We start from the raw sequence: 20,698 nt of genomic DNA on the forward strand, positions 1-20,698 counted from the left end.
ACACACCTGTCATTAGACTGCCATACACGCCTGTCATTAGACTGCCATACACGCCTGTCATTAGACTGCCATACACGCCTGTCATTAGACTGCCATACACGCCTGTCATTAGACTGCCATACACACCTGTCATTAGACTGCCATACACGCCTGTCATTAGACTGCCATACACACCTGTCATTAGACTGCCATACACGCCTGTCATTAGACTGCCATACACGCCTGTCATTAGACTGCCATACACGCCTGTCATTAGACTGCCATACACACCTGTCATTAGACTGTCATACACACCTGTCATTAGACTGCCATACACACCTGTCATTAGACTGTCATACACACCTGTCATTAGACTGCCATACACGCCTGTCATTAGACTGCCATACACGCCTGTCATTAGACTGCCATACACACCTGTCATTAGACTGTCATACACACCTGTCATTAGACTGCCATACACGCCTGTCATTAGACTGCCATACACGCCTGTCATTAGACTGCCATACACGCCTGTCATTAGACTGCCATACACGCCTGTCATTAGACTGCCATACACGCCTGTCATTAGACTGCCATACACGCCTGTCATTAGACTGCCATACACGCCTGTCATTAGACTGCCATACACACCTGTCATTAGACTGCCATACACACCTGTCATTAGACTGCCATACACGCCTGTCATTAGACTGTCATACATACAGTGCATTCGGAAAGTATTCAGACCACTTGACTTTTTCCACATTTAGTTACGTTACAGCCTTATTCTAAAATGGATTTAGAAAATGTAAAAATCCTCATCAATCTACACACAAGACTCTTCCTAGAGCTGGCCACCGGGCCAAACTGAGCAATCGGGGGAGAAGGGCCTTGGTCACTCTGACAGAGCTCCAGAGTTCCTCTGTGGAGATGGGAGAACCTTCCAGAAGGACAACCAACTCTGCAGCACTCCACCAATCAGGTCTTTATGGTAGAGAAACAAGATTCTCTGGTCTGATGAAACCAAGATTGAACTCTTTCGCCTGAATGCCAGGCGTTATGTCTGCAGGAATCCTGGCACCATCCCTACGGTGAAGCATGGTGGTGGCAGCATCATGCTGTGGGGATGTTTTTCAGCGGCAGGGACTGGGAGACTAGTCTGGATCGAGGGAAAGATGAACAGAGCAAAGTACAGAGAGATCCTTGATGAAAACCTGCTCATGCGTGCTCAGGACTCAAAAACTCAAACTTCTATGCAATACCTATAATCTCACTCAGATTTTCAACAGTGTAACGAGGTTGAATAAAATATCCTCAAATCCTCTTTGATTGATTTGATCTTAACCAAAACTCCTCATCATTTTAATGCTTCTGGTATTTTTGCAAATTACATAAGTGATCACCGTGCTATTTCCAGTGTGAGAGATGGTAAAATTCCTAAGAAATCTCCACGTGTCATTACGAAAAGAAACTGGAAGGGGTTTGATATTCCAGTTTTTTTTACATGATGTATCTAGCATTGAATGGAATAGAATTAATCCCTGATGTTGAACTAGGCTTTTATTACTTCCACAACGCATTCCAGGATGTGTGCAATAGGCCCCTTTTGAAAAACACAGGATTTAGGGCAGAGAGAACCCTTGGTTTACTGAGGAACTTACAAAAATCATAAGGGAACGAAATGCTATGTGGGCTCAAGCAAGAGGGACTGGTTTGGCAGATGATTGGACGGCTTTGAAATATCTTCAAAATATGGGTGTGGCTATGATCCGTAAATTCCGTAAAAGCAGACCACTACCTGAAATCTACTTCACATCATTTAAAAAAATCCATCCAAATTTGGGCAAGTTGTGAAGGGTTTGGAGTTCAAAAAAGATACACAGCTTCCCAAACAATTGTTGTTCGACATACAGATTGTAACTGAGATAACCTCCATTCTGAAAGCCTTGAATTAGCATTTTTTTTTAGATGCAGGCAGTTTATTTGAAAAGGGCAAAGGTATAATTGAGCCCCCTATGAATTTACCTGCAACCCCTGTGCACTCCTTCACCAGGTTCTCCTTTTCATCCTTCTCCATTTCAGAAGTGTGTAAAACCCTGAAAGAAATTGATGGAATCCCCTGGCCCTGATGAACTCGATCCCCACCTCCTACACCTAGCTGCAGACATCATTGCTCCCCCTTAACATGTATTTTTAACCTCACACTTGATGTTAAGGAAATCCCCAAGTTATGGAAATCTGCTTTGTACTGCCTCTCCTGAAAGGTGGAGATCCTTCGCTACTTGACAACTATCAACCCATATCAAAATAGTCTGTACTGTCAAAAGTACTGGAGTCCTTAGTTAATAGGCAGCTAAAGGTCTACTTGCAAGAAAACAACATCTTAAATGGAATGCAGTCAGGCTTTAGGTCTGGCCACAGCACTGTTTCAGCAACATTGAAAAGTTTAAATTACATCCACTGTGCTCTTGATAAGAAGTTACGGTTATGGTGTCTATCTTTATTGATTTGTCGAAGGCTTTTGACACCGTGGGCCATGCTGTGTTAGTGCAAAGGTTAAAATGTTGTGGAATTACTGGTCATGCTCTAGATTGGTTTATAAATTACCTTTCAAATCGTACACAATGTGTAATGGCGGATGGTTGTAAATCCGAGTCCATAGAGGTGTTCCGCAAGGTTCTATTTTGGGCCCACTGTTGTTCATTTTGTATATCAACAACATTGGGGATCTTATTGAAAGAGCACATGTTAATTTTTATGCAGATGATACTGTTCTTTATTCAAGTGGTAGTAGTTTATCTTTAGCTTTTGAAAATGCCCAAAGAGCATTTAACATCATACAACAGAATCTGTATGATTTAAAGCTGGTTCTAAATTCGGGTAAAACAAAATACATGGTATTTACAAATGCCAGGCATGTTACAAATCATGTCATTGCTACATCGACTGGACATACTATAGAGCAAGTTAAAGTGTACAAATATTTGGGTGTGTGGGTTCATGATAAACTGGCAGATGTATATATGCAGGCCTCAACCACTACCCTGAGAGCACTTGATTCAGTGTATCATGCAGCCCTCAGGTTCATTACCAATCAAAAACGTCTAACACATCATTGTGATCTCTACAGCGCTGTTGACTCGTAGTCATTGACCTTGCGTAGGCTTAAACACTGGTATACACTGATTTATAAGGCCATACTAGGTATGTCAGGTCGGTAAATAAATATAAATTACGGTCCCATTCGCTTCGAACAGTACCAAAAATTAGAACGGGTCGTGGTAGAAATAGTTTTAGTTACTTAGCTCCGTGGTCCTGGAATTCTCTCTAGTTTCGTTGGTGGGAGTTTTAACCCTTGATCGATGTATATATCATAGAAGAATGTAATTGTTATTAGGCCAGCTGTTTTTAGTCAAAACTTATTTTTTGTTATACTGTATGTGTGTTTAAAGTTTTGTTTTAGAATAAGGCTGTAACGTAACAAACTGTGGAACAAGTCAAGGGTTCTGAATACGTTCTGAATGCACCCGTACCTGTACAGTACCTGCTGCAGTCTGGCTCACCTCCAGTTTCTGATGCGTGAACGAAGCAGTGTGTGTGTGTGTGTGTGTGTGTGTGTGTTTGTGTGTGCGCACTTGTGTAGAGAGGTTTTTTCATTTCATTCTGGCCCCATAGGTTTCATTTTCCTCCCCTACTGCTCTGCATACCCCATGTTCAGTGTGTGTGTCCAATCTTCTACTACAAGTAGGGCAGAGTCCACACTGCCTGCTCCTTCTGTGTGATATAATATGAGCCTCCCTGGCTGGCTCCTGTAGGGAACAGGGTCTTTGTAGCCCATAGAGATACAGTACATGAAGCTCATAGATTTGCATTCCAAAATGGCACCCTATTCCCTTTATAGTGCACCACTGAGGCATTCCCATTCCAATTCCATTCTCTCCGAGGGGAACGCCAACTCCATTCTCTCCGAGGGGAACGCCAACTCCATTCTCTCCGAGGGGAATGCCAACTCCATTCTCTCCGAGGGGAATGCCAACTCCATTCTCTCAGAGGGGAATGCCAACTCCATTCTCTCAGAGGGGAATGCCAACTCCATTCTCTCAGAGGGGAATGCCAACTCCATTCTCTCAGAGGGGAATGCCAACTCCATTCTCTCCGAGGGGAATGCCAACTCCATTCTCTCCGAGGGGAATGCCAACTCTATTCTCTCCGAGGGGAATGCCAACTCCCTTCTCTCCGAGGGGAATGCCAACTCCATTCTCTCCGAGGGGAATGCCAACTCTATTCTCTCCGAGGGGAATGCCAACTCCATTCTCTCCGAGGGGAATGCCAACTCCATTCTCTCCGAGGGGAATGCCAACTCCATTCTCTCCGAGGGGAATGCTAACTCTATTCTGTCTGAGGGGATTCTAACTATGTGTTCTTTCAAGGAATTCTAGCTATATGCACTGAGGTAACATTTGAGTTTCTCACCCATCCTATCCTCAGACGTTCAACTATATACCTACTGGATGAAAAGAAGTCAGGGAGTTCACTCTCTCTGGGATTCCTCTGTTTCCTGTCTCACAGAGCCACAGTGACTTACAGGTTAATCACTAACACACCTGCCACAGTGCCACCATAGATGCAAAATGTCTGTGAGTCTAGACCTGCATACCTGTGTGTGTGCGTCACTCCTCTGGCCATGGTTCAGCTGGCTCTGTTAGCTCTCCTCCTGCCCGCTCTCCCTCACTAAATGACAATTAGTTCTTTCACAGTTTTTATTCAGATGCTGCTATAGAGCCTGTTAACCACAGTGGGGTTGGTAGATTACTGCTATAGAGCCTGTTAAACACAGTGGGGTTGGTAGATTACTGCTATAGAGCCAGTTAAACACAGTGGGGTTGGTAGATTACTGCTATAGAGCCTGTTAAACACAGTGGGGTTGGTATAATACTGCTATAGGGCCAGTTAAACACAGTGGGGTTGGTAGATTACTGCTATAGAGCCAGTTAAACACAGTGGGGTTGGTATAATACTGCTATAGGGCCAGTTAAACACAGTGGGGTTGGTAGATTACTGCTATAGAGCCTGTTAAACACAGTGAGGTTGGTAGATTACTGCTATAGAGCCTGTTAACCACAGTGGGGTTGGTAGATTACTGCTATAGAGCCTGTTAACCACAGTGTAAGGGAAGATCCTATGTCAGTTGATGAAGTACCAGAGAAATGTTCCACCTAACAGGGTGACCATAGTGCTCTATCATTTGATCGGGATAGGAGACCCTGGTCCTGGATGCTCTATCATTAGATCAGGGATAGGAGACCCTGGTCCTGGATGTTCTATCATTAGATCAGGGATAGGAAACCCTGGTCCTGGATGCTCTATCATTAGATCAGGGATAGGAAACCCTGGTCCTGGATGCTCTATCATTAGATCAGGGAAATGAAACCCTGGTCCTGGATGCTCTATCATTAGATCAGGGATAGGAAACCCTGGTCCTGGATGCTCTATCATTAGATCAGGGATAGGAAACCCTGGTCCTGGATGCTCTATCATTAGATCAGGGATAGGAAGCCCTGGTCCTGGATGTTCTATCATTAGATCAGGGATAGGAAGCCCTGGTCCTGGATGTTCTATCATTAGATCATGGGCAGGAAACCCTGGTCCTGGATGCTCTATCATTAGTTCAGTGTGTGTGTGTGTGTGTGTGTGTAAGAGAGAGAGATGTACGCACAGCAAGCTTAGAGAGATGGTGTAACTTAGAGAGATGGTAAAGGCTTAGAGAGATGGTAAAGGCTTAGAGAGATGGTAAAGGCATAGAGATGGTGTAACTTAGAGAGATGGTGTAACTTAGAGAGATGGTGTAACTTAGAGAGATGGTAAAGGCTTAGAGAGATGGTAAAGGCTTAGAGAGATGGTGTAGTTTAGAGAGAGGGTGTAACTTATAGAGATGGTAAAGGCTTAGAGAGATGGTGTAACTTATAGAGATGGTAAAGGCTTAGAGAGATGGTGTAACTTAGAGAGATGGTGTAACTTAGAGAGATGGTGTAACTTAGAGAGATGGTAAAGGCTTAGAGAGATGGTGTAACTTAGAGAGATGGTGTAGTTTAGAGAGATGGTGTAGTTTAGAGATGGTAAAGACTTAGAGAGATGGTGTAGTTTAGTGAGATGGTAAGGCTTCTAGAGATGGTGTAACTTAGAGAGATGGTGTAACTTAGTGAGATGGTGTAGTTTAGTGAGATGGTAAGGCTTCTAGAGATGGTGTAACTTAGAGAGATGGTGTAACTTAGTGAGATGGTGTAGTTTAGTGAGATGGTAAGGCTTCTAGAGATGGTGTAACTTAGAGAGATGGTGTAACTTAGAGAGATGGTGTAGTTTAGAGAGATGGTAAGGCTTCTAGAGATGGTGTAACTTAGTGAGATGGTAAAGGCAGATTCCCAGTCTAATCTCTAGTCCATCAGCAGGCGTATGGGACAGTGTCCTCTGTTAGGGTGACTGACTTTTCTCTGTATACAAAACAAACCTAAACAACCCCCATCCACAGCAGGGTCAGTAACAGCCTCTTTCTGCCTGATAACCTTCACTGCTACTGGGGCAGAATGAACAGGTGAGGACAGTGGCTGGAGAGAGGTTGACCCTGGGGGTGTCACCTTGACCAAAGTTTCCTTAGTCCCCTAGTGAGAGGAAAATCATACGTGTGTCTTCATGGGCTATAAAACACACAATCTCAGTGTGTCAGAGTGTGTGTGTGAGCGAGTGTGTGAGAGCGAGAGAGAAAAGAGTGTGTGTGTGTGTGTGTGTGTGTGTGTGTGTGTGTTCTTAACAGTGACTAAAGTCGTGTGGACAGTTGTCTCCGTCTCATGTTGTCCTTAGCTAAACTCTCTCTCCCACAAACCACTTTCCCACAGCCTCACACTGGTTTTCAACTGGCTTTGAACTGGCTGCTTAACTAAATCCAATCACCTTCCTCTACCAGTGAGAGAGAGAGAGAGAGAGTTTTGCATATTTTCACAGACCACAATGTCTAACCGAGGGCTTTGACGAAGGGAGCCCTCTGCTCCAACTTCTAATTGCCCCCCTTGTTTCTTCCAAAACCATGTTCCTTTGTTCAGAGGCAACAACACATGGTGTGCTGATTCCGTTCCAGGAGATCCTCTTTCAAAAGACGAGCTTCATGGTGGGATTGGAGAAGCGTGAGAAAGAGTTCAGAGGGTTAGTCGGAGGCTGGCAGGGAGTGTGTGAGTGGTAGCTGTGATCTCACAGCACGTCCATTTATCAGCAGGCAGGGTGAGAGGGCAGCCCTGTCAGTTTGGCCCAGGAGCATGTAGGGAGGATCCAATAGAAGCTTGGAAGAGGAGGGGATGGAGTATCAGAGAGAAGAGGGGATGGAGTGACCGAGAGGGGGATGGGGTGACCGAGAGGGGGATGGAGTGACAGAGAGAAGAGGGGGATGGAGTGACAGAGAGGGGGGTGGAGTGACAGAGAGGGGGAACAGTAGGTCTCTACAGGGAGGGGGGTGGGGTGACAGAGAGGGGGATGGGGTGACAGAGAGGGGGATGGGGTGACCGAGGGGGGGATGGGGTGACCGAGGGGGGGATGGGGTGACCGAGGGGGGGATGGGGTGACCGAGGGGGGGATGGGGTGACAGAGAGGGGGAACAGAACAGTAGGTCTCCACAGGGAGGGGGGTGGGGTGACAGAGAGAGGAACAGTAGGTCTCCACAGGGAGGGGGTGACAGACAGAGGAACAGTAGGTCTCCACAGGGAGGGGGAGGGGGTGACAGACAGGGGAACAGTAGGTCTCCACAGGGAGGGGGGGGGGGGGTGACAGGGAGGGGGAGGGGGTGACAGACAGGGGAACAGTAGGTCTCCACAGGGAGTGTTGAAGTAAGGTAGAACGCTTGTAGTGACTCATTTTTACTCTCAAAAACAACCCCCAAATCATCGCCTAACATTTCCAGTCGTGAGAGTTCATGTTTATGTGGGTGTTATGAATAGACTGTTTACAGCTGTTAAAAGTAAGCAACGGGCTTAGCATCAGAATACAACGGTGATGAACTAGCCACTACTATTGTCACAGCACTGTATTGTACAAGGTCAGATTAGTAGGAGGTTCCCATGACAACAGGACGTGGTTGTGTGGGCTGTTGTTTACCTGATCAGCTCTCTGTCTCCTCAGCAGAGAGAAGACAGGCCACTCAGCCTGTCAGTGAAAAGAGCACCCCGATTTAACACAGCTAATTGTACACGAACAGAGACAGAGAGAGAGACAGAGAGCCCACACAAAGTCCCTGTTTGTACGGTGCTTTGGTGATTACATTTCACTTCCTTAAGTTATTATAAGATACATTTTACCAAGACAAATATCATTATTCATGTTCTGAATAGTTCATTGGGGTCTTTCTCTAACATCTCATTAACATCTCATTAACATCTCATTAACATTACCTTTCCCTTTATAGCCCAAAAGTCAGAGTTCGTAAACCTAATACATCCCATAATAAACACAGAGCTCTGTTGACAGAGTGGTGCAGGTTTCTCCTAACCTAATACATCCCATAATAAACACAGAGCTCTGTTGACAGAGTGGTGCAGGTTTCTCCTAACCTAATACATCCCATAATAAACACAGAGCTCTGTTGACAGAGTCGTTTCCGTGGTGGCAGAAAGCTAAATGAGCACGACACCAGCAGAATGCCATGTAAAAAGCTCTGACAATAAACAGCTGGGTAACAGGTACATGTTCAGTGCTCCGTTGACCTTTCACAGGGATACACTTGTTTTGGTGTAAAAAGGAAGAACAGAAATGTCAAATTAATATGAAAAAGCTTATTAAAAATATGGAAATACAAAAATACATATATCCATCTCACCTCTAATATTGATTTATGTCCTTCGGGTTCGAGTAGAAAGAAGACGAGAGCAACGGGATCCTGTCAGGTTGGAGTAGAACGAAGACGAGAGCAACGGGATCCTGTCAGGTTGGAGTAGAACGAAGACGAGAGCAACGGGATCCTGTCAGGTTGGAGTAGAAAGAAGACGAGACCAACAGGATCCTGTCAGGTTTGAGTAGAAAGATGACGAGACCAACAGGAAAGGGATCCTGTCAGGTTGGAGTAGAAAGATGACGAGAGCAACGGGATCCTGTCAGGTTGGAGTAGAAAGAAGACGAGAGCAACAGGATCCTGTCAGGTTGGAGTAGAAAGAAGACGAGAGCAACGGGATCCTGTCAGGTTGGAGTAGAAAGAAGACGAGAGCAACGGGATCCTGTCAGGTTGGAGTAGAAAGAAGACGAGACCAACAGGAAAGGGATCCTGTCAGGTTGCCAGTTGCCTTTCATTCTCACACAGAATCCAGCCTTGCTGACCAGACGCAATTTTCCTGTTTTTTTTGACAACTTTTTCATCTGGCCTCCATTGATTTAGTCACCCTAATTCTGGCCATCATCCTACAACGGTAAAAACTCCAATATCTTCTGAGCAGATTATGATAGAGACATGAGGTTTGGACCATAGGTTTTCTTAGAGAAGTATCTACACAATTAACATATTGATCTACAGTATTGGTAAAAATGTGTTTTTGATTTGACACCCTACTGTTGGGCTACTGTTTTGAAGCAGGGTCATTTCTCGTCTCTAGATTAATGATAATTTACTTTGACAGCTATTTATTTTTAAGAGATGGCTAGAACATTTCCTCAATTCCTCAAATGGACTTTTGAGTACAATCTAGTCTAGCCTATATTTGTGCAATGGTTCTTCATACAGGGGTCAGAGGAGCTCGGCTTGCCCCGTACCATCTCCCAAGCCTCACGAGAGGAAAGAAAGCCCTCCTCTTCACCCAGAATGAGGGCAGTGAGTTTGTCCATAATAAAACTCTCACTGGGATAACCTTCCCGTGCAAATATCATGAAACAGGAAGATCTCGTTGAAAGGCCTTTATATAGACTGACGCCTAAGGTTCTAATGGCAGATTAAAACCTAGAGGAGCACCCTGTATCATCCCACCAGCTGTAACAAACCTCTAGAGATTGAAGGAGAGAACATGAATTAGTCAACATGTTACATTTCCGTCAGTTAACTGGACGGTCTACCGGATGATTCTCAGTGACGGTCTACCGGATGATTCTCAGTGACAGTCTACCGGATGATTCTCAGTGACGGTCTACCGGATGATTCTCAGTGACGGTCTACCGGATGATTCTCAGTGACGATCTACCGGATGATTCTCAGTGAGCTTTTTCCACCACAGGTTGGCTCTTTCCTCGGGGATGGACTGATGAGGGACTCAACATCTCAGAGTGCTGATCCAGGATGTGTTCTAGATCCTAGTGAATATGATTATATGAACGGGGGGGGGGGGGACCTGATCCCAGAACAGCACTCCTACCCTTGGGGGCAGGTAGCCTAGCGGATAGAGTTTGGCAAGTAACGGAAAAGGTTTGAATACCCGAGCCGACAAGGTAAACAAATCTGCCAATGTGCCCTTGAGCAAAGCACTTAACCCTAATTTGCTCCAGGGGTACCATACTACTATGGCTGACCCTGTAAAACAACACATTTCACTGCACCTATCTGGTGTGATGAGGGTGCCAGCCTCTACAGGATCTCAGTCCAGCCCAACAGGGTTCATAATTTGGCAACAAAAGCACAGCGAGGGGCAAATACTGTATGTCATGAAACAGGGGGAGGACTGCCAAGTTCCACTTTCCTATGGTGGGGGGGGGGGGGGGGGGGGGCTGGGGAACATCTACTCAGCACAAATACAAGAGAATCAGAGGAATGCACATTGCCTACTTCAGCCAACATGCGACAGACTTGACTGTGTCAATCTGTTGAGCTGAGGCGGCACACACACACACACGCACACACACACACACAGGAACACACACACACCACACCAATACACCACACACACAGGAACGCAAGGCACAAACTGAGTGTTCTTGGAGGACATTTCTGGATAAGAAAATAAATTAAGGAAATACATTTTTCATTTTCATCAGATAAGGAGGTACCGTTAACAAGATGGCCGCCCTGATTTCATACAATCACTAATTATTTTACTATTATTTTACCTACATAGGGCACTACTTTTGCACAGGGCCCTGGTTAAAAGCAGTGCACTACATAGAGAATGGTGTGCCACTCGGGAGGGAGCCTTATTCCTCTGTGATTTATATCAGGGTAGTGCAGCTCTGTTGTGGAATATTGTTCCTAAAAGTAATTCCCTTTTTCCTTCCCCGCTTCCCATCCACTTCATTCTTTCCACAGAATCCATGACGACTGACAAACACTAGTTTTCCCAGTGTCCCACCAGCCTGCCTCCCAATTGGCTCTCAGTCACAAGCGTAAGTCATTCAGTCTGTCTATAATAATGTATTGTGCAACCTGTAACACGATCAGATATATTTTTATATATTGTGATCTAAACAGCAGAACTGATCCCAAATCAGTTATGAGTCGGACATTTACATACACCTTAGCTAACTCAGTTTATCACATTTCCTGACATTTAATCCTAGTAAAAATTCCCTGACTTCAGGTCAGTTAGGATCACCACTTTATTTTAAGAACGTGAAATGTCAGAACAATAGTAGAGAGAATGATTTATTTCAGCTTTTAATTATTTTATCACATTCCCAGTGGGTCAGAAGTATACATACACTCAATTAGTATTTGTTAGCATTGCCTTTAAAATGTTTAACTTGGGTCACACGTTTCGGGTAGCCTTCCACAAGCTTCCAACGAATTGGTGAATTTTGGCCCTCTGTCCTCCTGACAGAGCTGGTGTAACTGAGTCATTTTTGTAGGTCAACTTGCTCACACACACCTTTTCAGTTCTGCCCACACATTTTCTATAGGATTGAGGTCAGGGCTTTGTGATGGCCACTCCAATACCTTGACTTTGTTGTCCTTAAGCCATTTTGCCACAACTTTGGAAGTATACTTGGGGTCATTGTCCATTTGGAAGACCCATTTGCGACCAAGATTTAACTGATGTCTTGAGATGTTGCTTTAATATCTCCACACAATTGTCCTTCCTCATAATGACATCTATTTTGTGAAGTGCACCAGTCCCTCCTGCAGCAAAGCACCCCCACAACATGATGCTGCCACCCCCGTGCTTCATGGTTGGGATGGTGTTCTTCGGCTTAAAAGCCTCCCCGTTTTTCCTCCAAACATAACGATGGTCATCATGGTCAAACAGTTCTATTTTTGTTTCATCAGACCAGAGAACATTTCTGCAAAAAGTACGATCTTTGTCCCCATGTGCAGTTGCAAACCGTATTCTGGCTTTTTTACGGTGGTTTTGGAGCAGTGGCTCCTTCCTTGCAGAACGGCCTTTCAGGTTATGTCGATATAGGACTCGTTTTAATGTGGATATAGATACTTTTGTACCTGTTTCCTCCAGCATCTTCACAAGGTCCTTTGCTGTTGTTCTGGGATTGATTTGCACTTTTCTCACCAAAGTACGTTCATCTCTAGGAGACAGAACACGTCTCCTTCCTGAGCGGTATGATGGCTGCGTGGTCCCATGGTGTTTATACTTGCGTACTATTGTTTGTACAGATGAACGTGGTACCTTCAAGCATTTGGAAATTGCTCCAAATGAACCAAATTTGTGGAGGTCTACAATTTTTTTTCTGAGGGCTTGGCTGATTATTTTGATTTTCCCATGATGTCAAGCAAAGAGGCACTGAGTTTGAAGGTAGGCCTAGAAATACATCCACAGGTACACCTCCAATTGACTCAAATGAAGTCAATTAGCCTATGAGAAGCTTCTAAAGCCATGACATAATTTTCCAAGCTGTTTAAAGGCACCAGTCAACTTACACTTCTGACCCACTGGAATTGTGATACAGTGAATTATAAGTGAAATAATATGTCTGTAAACAATAGTTGGAACATTTGTGTCATGCACAAAGTAGATGTCCTAACCAACTTGCCAAAACTATAGTTTGTTAACAAGAAATTTGTGGAGTGGTTGAAAAACGAGTTTTAATCTCCAACCTAAGTGGATGTAAACTTACAACTTCAACTGTATATAAACTCAACAAATAAACATGCTCTCACTGTCAACTGCGTTTATCTTCAGCAAACTTAATGTGTAAATATTAGTTAGATTCAACAACAGACATAAACTGAACAAGTTCCACAGACATGTGACTAACAGAAATGGAATAATGTGTCCCTAAACAAAGGGTGGGGGGGTCAAAATGAAAAGTAACAGTCAGTATCTGTTGTGGCCACTAGCTGCTGATTTGCCAGTTCTTGCTGTGAGATGTTACCCCACTCTTCCACCAAGGCTCCTAGCCCTCACCCTCCGATCCAACAGGTCCCAGATGTGCTCAATGGGATTGAGATCTGGGCTCTACGCTGGTCATGGCAGAACACTGACATTCCTGTCTTGCAGGAAATCACAAACAGAACGAGCAGTATGGCTGGTGGCATTGTCATGCTGGAGGGTCATGTCAGGATGAGCCTGCAGGAAGGGTACCACATGAGGGAGGAGGATGTCTTCCCTGTAACGCACAGTGTTGAGATTGCCTGCAATGACAACAAGCTCAGTCCGATGATGCTGTGACACACTGCCCCAGACCATGACGGACCCTCCACATCCAAATCGATCCCGCTCCAGAGTACAGGCCTCGGTGTAACACTCATTCCTTCAACGATAAATGCGAATCCGACCATCACCCCTGGTGAGACAAAACCGTGACTCGTCAGTGAAGAGCACTTTTTGCCAGTCCTGTCTGGTACAGTGACGGTTTGTGCCCATAGGCGACGTTGTTGCCGGTGATGTTTGGTGAGGACCTGCCTTACAACAGGCCTACAAGCCCTCAGTCCAGCCTATTGCGGACAGTCTGAGCACTGATGGAGGGATTGTGCGTTCCTGGTGTAACTCGGGCAGTTGTTGTTGCCATCCTGTACCTGTCCCGCAGGTGTGATGTTCGGCAGTACCGATCCTGTGCAGGTGTTGTTAAACGTGGTCTGACATTGAGAGGACGATCAGCTGTCCGCCCTGTAGCGCTGTCTTAGGCATTCACGCAGATGAGCAGGGACCCTGAGCATCTTTCTTTTGGTGTTTTTCAGTAGAGTCAGTAGAAAGGCCTCTTTAGTGTCCTAATTTTTCATAACTGTGACCTTAATTGCCTACCGTCCGTAAGCTGTTCGTGTCCTAATGGTGCATGTTCATTAATTGTTTATGGTTCATTGAACAAGCATGGGAAACAGTGTTTAAACCCTTTACAATAAAGATCTGTTTAGTTACTTGGATTTTTACGAATTATCATTGAAAGTCAGGGTCCTGAAAAAGGGACGTTTCTTTTTTTGCTGAGTTTATATACACCGCTCAAAAAAATAAAGGGAACACTTAAACAACACAATGTAACTCCAAGTCAATCACACTTCTGTGAAATCAAACTGTCCACTTAGGAAGCAACACTGAATGACAATACATTTCACATGCTGTTGTGCAAATGGAATAGACAACAGGTGGAAATTATAGGCAATTAGCAAGACACCCCCAATAAAGGAGTGGTTCTGCAGGTGGTGACCACAGATTTTGGTCACTTTTGAATGCTGGCGGTGCTTTCACTAGTGGTAGCATGAGAGTCCACAACCCACACAAGTGGCTCAGGTAGTGCAGCTCATCCAGGATGGGACATCAATGCGAGCTGTGTATACATATATACATATATATATATATATATATACACACGTTTGTTGTACCGGTACAAAGTCAATGTGCGGGGGCACCGGTGTCGAGGTAATATATACATGTAGGTAGAGTTATTAAAGTGACTATGGATAGATAATAGCAAAGGGTCTGAATACTTATATTTTATAAATCTGCAAAAATGTCAAATCTGTTTTGGCTTTGTCATTATGGGGTATTGTGATGTCATTATGGGGTATTGTGATGTCATTATGGGGTATTGTGATGTCATTATGGGGTATTGTGATGTCATTATGGGGTATTGTGATGTCATTATGGGGTATTGTGATGTCATTATGGGGTATTGTGATGTCATTATGGGGTATTGTGATGTCATTATGGGGTATTGTGATGTCATTATGGGGTATTGTGATGTCATTATGGGGTATTGTGATGTCATTATGGGGTATTGTGTGTAGATTGATGATGATTTTGTATTTATTTAATCCATTTTAGAATAAGTCTGTAAACGTAACAAAATGTGTTAAAAGTCAAGGGGTCTGAATACTTTCCGAGTGCACAGTACAGTATATGTCATATACTGCCCCCATGTGGTAGTGGATGGTACTAAAACATGTGGATAAAAAAAATAAAAAACATTTAGGACAAGATTAAAGGACCAATAACTTGATTAATTTAAATTACTTTTATTTATTAAGTTTACAAATAAAGTAACAAATATATTTTATTGGAGCGCAAAGCGTAGTTTTATGTGAAGATTGAACAGCCTCTACTCAATGCAGAACAGTTAAACGCTGCCAATGAACAGGTTCCGTTTGGTTTTCCATTTCACTATTATTCTAAAACATTTTTTGTACAATGTTAAACAGCACGAGGAAAAACCATTCAATTAAGTCACTAGATGTTTCTTGAGACATAAAATTGCAAAAAAACAACAACAAAAAATTCTGATAAGTAGAACAAAACACTTTAAATCAACTTGAATTGTTTTGTTTTTGTGAGGGTGGCGCTGTGTACACGTTTGGAGTTGTTTTGTGGTCATAACTTTACAGTATAATAAGCTGTGATGAAAAGGTAACATGCCAGATGGTAGCTAGAGAAACAAGCATGCTCTTTATTCAACCACTTCTGTGTCAGTCAGAACAACGCTGAATTGAATGACATTCCAACATTTTATGTGCACTTTGCAGGACATATATCAGTTACAGAAAGGTGAAGGAGGAGGCGTAACGTAACAGTAACAAGGAACAGAACAGGAGAAGTACCAGAATCGGTCGGGATTCTGAATGGATGGTAAAAATTTATATTATTACGCTTTGTAAATTCAGTAACTTCCCTCCTCTGTAACTATGTAAATGTAGCTCTGGTCCAGGGCGTGGTTCGGGCTACTCTCTCACGACGACGATCGTTGGAGCACAGAGCTGGACCAGAGCTACTGTAAATATGTTCATCAGAGGAGGTCTTCAGTTTCACCACTGTAACCTCACCATAACCTGTTCACTACTGTAACCTCACCATAACCTGTTCACTACTGTAACCTCACCATAACCTGTTCACTACTGTAACCTCACCATAACCTGTTCACTACTGTAACCTCACCATAACCTGTTCACTACTGTAACCTCACCATAACCTGTTCACTACTGTAACCTCACCATAACCTGTTCACTACTGTAACCTCACCATAACCTGTTCACTACTGTAACCTCACCATAACCTGTTCACTACTGTAACCTCACCATAACCTGTTCACTACTGTAACCTCACCATAACCTGTTCACTACTGTAACCTCACCATAACCTGTTCACTACTGTAACCTCACCATAACCTGTTCACTACTGTAACCTCACCATAACCTGTTCACTACTGTAACCTCACCATAACCTGTTCACCATTGCATGTTATGCATTGCAGCCACTGTATCATACAGTATGACACTTAGTTAAGAGGAAGTAAACATTGTAAATATTGCTCCGTATTCTTTAGATAGAGCAGATTTTCATGTAGCTAAAGTCATTACTGCATGGTAATGGCACTGAGGCAGTGGCATTGTAAAGGTCTTATTTGTTTTTCAAAAGTATCCATCATCAACAAAAGAACTAAGAAAATAGTATTTTTTGTCACGTTCACAGCTTCAACCAAACTCGCTAAGTACTGAGGGCCTCCAGTAAGTACTGTACTGAGGGCCTCCAGTAAGTACTGTACTGTACTGAGGGCCTCCAGTAAGTACTGTACTGAGGGCCTCCAGTAAGTACTGTACTGTACTGAGGGCCTCCAGTAAGTACTGTACTGAGGGCCTCCAGTAAGTACTGTACTGAGGGCCTCCAGTAAGTACTGTACTGAGGGCCTCCAGTAAGTACTGTACTGCTGTACTGAGGGCCTCCAGTAAGTACTGTACTGCTGTACTGAGGGCCTCCAGTAAGTACTGTACTGAGGGCCTCCAGTAAGTACTGTACTGAGGGCCTCCAGTAAGTACTGTACTGCTGTACTGAGGGCCTCCAGTAAGTACTGTACTGCTGTACTGAGGGCCTCCAGTAAGTACTGTACTGAGGGCCTCCAGTAAGTACTGTACTGCTGTACTGAGGGCCTCCAGTAAGTACTGTACTGAGGGCCTCCAGTAAGTACTGTACTGCTGTACTGAGGGCCTCCAGTAAGTACTGTACTGCTGTACTGAGGGCCTCCAGTAAGTACTGTACTGCTGTACTGAGGGCCTCCAGTAAGTACTGTACTGCTGTACTGAGGGCCTCCAGTAAGTACTGTACTGAGGGCCTCCAGTAAGTACTGTACTGCTGTACTGAGGGCCTCCAGTAAGTACTGTACTGCTGTACTGAGGGCCTCCAGTAAGTACTGTACTGAGGGCCTCCAGTAAGTACTGTACTGCTGTACTGAGGGCCTCCAGTAAGTACTGTACTGAGGGCCTCCAGTAAGTACTGTACTGCTGTACTGAGGGCCTCCAGTAAGTACTGCACTGAGGGCCTCCAGTAAGTACTGTACTGCTGTACTGAGGGCCTCCAGTAAGTACTGTACTGCTGTACTGAGGGCCTCCAGTAAGTACTGTACTGTACTGAGGGCCTCCAGTAAGTACTGTACTGAGGGCCTCCAGTAAGTACTGTACTGAGGGCCTCCAGTAAGTACTATACTGCTGTACTGAGGGCCACCAGTAAGTACCGTACTGCTGTACTGAGGGCCACCAGTAAGTACCGTACTGCTGTACTGAGGGCCTCCAGTAAGTACCGTACTGCTGTACTGAGGGCCTCCAGTAAGTACCGTACTGCTGTACTGAGGGCCTCCAGTAAGTACTGTACTGCTGTACTGAGGGCCTCCAGTAAGTACTGTACTGCTGTACTGAGGGCCTCCAGTAAGTACTGTACTGAGGGCCTCCAGTAAGTACTGTACTATGTACTGAGGGCCTCCAGTAAGTACTGTACTGTACTGAGGGCCTCCAGTAAGTACTGTACTGTACTGAGGGCCTCCAGTAAGTACTGTACTGCTGTACTGAGGGCCTCCAGTAAGTACTGTACTGCTGTACTGAGGGCCTCCAGTAAGTACTGTACTGCTGTACTGAGGGCCTCCAGTAAGTACTGTACTGCTGTACTGAGGGCCTCCAGTAAGTACTGTACTGCTGTACTGAGTGCCTCCAGTAAGTACTGTACTGCTGTACTGAGGGCCTCCAGTAAGTACTGTACTGCTGTACTGAGGGCCTCCAGTAAGTACTGTACTGCTGTACTGAGGGCCTCCAGTAAGTACTGTACTGTACTGAGGGCCTCCAGTAAGTACTGTACTGTACTGAGGGCCTCCAGTAAGTACTGTACTGTACTGAGGGCCTCCAGTAAGAACGAAAAGTTCAATCCACAAAACGTTTTACAAAGAAAACCAACTGTTTTTAACGGTTTTAAATATCCAGGATACAACATAGTCACTCTGAAAATACAAAATGATTGAGAATCTACCATCTGTTTTCAAGTGATTTCCCGTAGCAGACATGTTTACAGCGAGGAGAGACGACTGAAGCGCTAAGCAGAAGGCGATAGATCTAGCAGTCCCTGTAAGCTAATCAGTAGTTAAGGTGACGAGTGTTTATTAAAAATCACTTTTCTACGGTTTTAAACATGTTTGACCCCAGGTAATGGTTTTGTACAGTTGCTTTGAAAAGGATATGGGGCTTAATGAACTATTCAGTTGTACACAGATTGGACCAGTTTTACTGTCTACAACACTGTCAGGTAACGAGAAAGACACGGACACTGTTCATCTATCATTACAACATTTTGTAAGGTTTCCAAAAAGACCAGAAGGACATCAACCAAAAAACTAAAACATCCATGTCAAATAAATCTAATCATGATGGAACCAAACATTTATTTGTCTGCATTGTGAGTGGTGAGACTGTCTGCTACTTTAGAACAAGCTACAAACCTGCACTAAAAGCCACAGGTGGTTTCATTAAAGAGACTGGGGCAGCATTAAGCAGATGATGAAATAGCTGGGCTTGAACCACCAGCATTTGTGGTGAGGAAGTCACTTGTTGGTCAAACCCAGCAGCACAGCGTACAGTACTACTGCCATGTGTTGGAGATAGAGAGTCCCCTGACCTCTTCTCTTCTGCCTCCACTAGCCCTGGCTTCTACCTCAACCCAGCAGCACAGTGTACAGTACTACTGCCATGTGTTGGAGATAGAGAGTCCTCTGACCTCTCCTCTTCTGCCTCCACTAGCCCTGGCTTCTACCTCAACCCAGCAGCACAGTGTACAGTACTACTGCCATGTGTTGGAGATAGAGAGTCCCCTGACCTCTCCTCTTCTGCCTCCACTAGCCCTGGCTTCTACCTCAACCCAGCAGCACAGTGTACAGTACTACTGCCATGTGTTGGAGATAGAGAGTCCCCTGACCTCTCCTCTTCTGCCTCCACTAGCCCTGGCTTCTACCTCAACCCAGCAGCACAGTGTACAGTACTACTGCCATGTGTTGGAGATAGAGAGTCCCCTGACCTCTCCTCTTCTGCCTCCACTAGCCCTGGCTTCTACCTCAACCCAGCAGCACAGTGTACAGTACTACTGCCATGTGTTGGAGATAGAGAGTCCCCTGACCTCTCCTCTTCTGCCTCCACTAGCCCTGGCTTCTACCTCAACCCAGCAGCACAGCATACAGTACTACTGCCATGTGTTGGAGATAGAGAGTCCCCTGACCTCTCCTCTTCTGCCTCCACTAGCCCTGGCTTCTACCTCAACCCAGCAGCACAGTGTACAGTACTACTGCCATGTGTTGGAGATAGAGAGTCCCCTGACCTCTCCTCTTCTGCCTCCACTAGCCCTGGCTTCTACCTCAACCCAGCAGCACAGCATACAGTACTACTGCCATGTGTTGGAGATAGAGAGTCCCCTGACCTCTCCTCTTCTGCCTCCACTAGCCCTGGCTTCTACCTCAACTCCACTTTCACTTTACCCACCTTAAATGGCATAGGGCCCAGTCACAACTACTACTGTAAAGACTACGTCCAAAATGGTACCCTATTCTCTATTTAGTGCACTACTTTTGACCAGGGTCCATAGGGCTCTGGTCAAAAGTAGTGCGCTATATAGGGAATAGGGTGTCATTTGGGGGACACAGCCTAAGACTGCCCCACTGACAGTAGACACACATTATGCCTGGTTAGTAAACTATAAAACACCACAATCTGGTTTTAACTCTTTTGAGACATTCTCACAAATACCGTTTCTCACTGACTGACTTTCTCTTCTCTATTCCTATCCGTCTACCACTTCCTCCCCTCTCTTTCACCACCAACACGAGGCTTGTATACCGTGCTGCCTGGTGTCGGACACACTCAAGGCTCCGTGGACAGGCCGTCAGTAAAGATAGCCTGATTGTTGTAGTGGGTCTAATGATAGGCTCAGTGTTAGCTAGAGAGCTCTTGCATACTGAATGAATGGTTCTAGCATCTGAAACGTGTCCCCCGAACACTAGAACAAACGGAACAGTCAAGCATTCCGTTCCTAACAGACCCTTTATTTTAAATGTTAAGGTAACCCTGGTTCAGCCTCACTCTGTTGTTGTG

This window comes from Oncorhynchus mykiss, unplaced genomic scaffold, assembly GCF_057628025.1.
Source record: "Oncorhynchus mykiss isolate SJ-2025 unplaced genomic scaffold, ASM5762802v1 scaffold96, whole genome shotgun sequence".
Classification (NCBI taxonomy): Eukaryota; Metazoa; Chordata; class Actinopteri; order Salmoniformes; family Salmonidae; genus Oncorhynchus; species Oncorhynchus mykiss.